The sequence below is a fragment of the Eimeria mitis genome, genomic scaffold, assembly GCF_000499745.2.
Source record: "Eimeria mitis Houghton genomic scaffold, Emh_scaff264, whole genome shotgun sequence".
In the NCBI taxonomy this organism is placed as follows: Eukaryota; Apicomplexa; class Conoidasida; order Eucoccidiorida; family Eimeriidae; genus Eimeria; species Eimeria mitis.
The window spans coordinates 7,557-8,307 of record NW_013570981.1 but is presented as its reverse complement, the minus strand read 5'-3'; the positions used below and the strand labels follow the sequence as shown (position 1 = coordinate 8,307).

General features: G+C 33.3%; 1 protein-coding gene across 1 annotated transcript in view; it reads right to left on the bottom strand.

Moving 5' to 3' along the window:
• Window positions 1-751, bottom strand: part of EMH_0005980 (uncharacterized protein) — a gene marked incomplete at both ends in the record, with an annotated part of 2,740 nt that overhangs the window by 1,027 nt on the left and 962 nt on the right. The window lies entirely within an intron of this gene.

The window sequence follows — 751 nt, the reverse complement described above, 5'->3', positions numbered from 1 at the left end:
CAGCAGCAGCAGCAGCAGCAGCAGCAGCAGCAGCAGCAGGAGCAGCAGCAGGAGCAGCAGGAGCAGCAGGAGGAGTATCTGTGTGGTTTTTTGTGCATTTAGTATCTATAGAATGAGAAGAAGAAGAAGAGAATAAAATATTATAATTATATTTAATTAATTTTTGTGAAATATAAAAAAGAAAATCAAAAATTCTTTTTGGTTTGCTTCCGTTTATAATTGCTGCATGTACACCCAAAGCTGTTGCTGTTCTGCATGCAGCTAGCTTCGTCAGCATACCCCCAGTACCCCACACCGAGCTGTCTTTATATAAATAAGATTCTAAACCAACAAAAGAATTAACACAATAAACAGGAGATGCATCTGAATATACACAAACAAAAGAAAGAGACAGAAAGGAGACAGAAAGGAGACAGAAAAAATTAAAAAAAAAAAGAAAAAAAAAGGAGACAAAATGAGTATTTATTTAAAAAAAAACAAACAAAAACCGAGCTGTCTTTATATAAATAAGACTCTAAACCAACAAAAGAATTAATATAATAAACAGGAGATGCATCTGTATATACACAAACAAAAGAAAGAGACAGAAAGGAGACAGAAAGGAGACAAAAAGGAGACAAAAAGGAGACAGAAAGGAGACAGAAAGAGACAAGGGAGACAGAAAGGAGACAGAAGAAATTAAAAAAAGAAGAAAAAAGGAGACAAAAAGAATATATACATATAGAGAAATACACAAAAATAAATATATTAA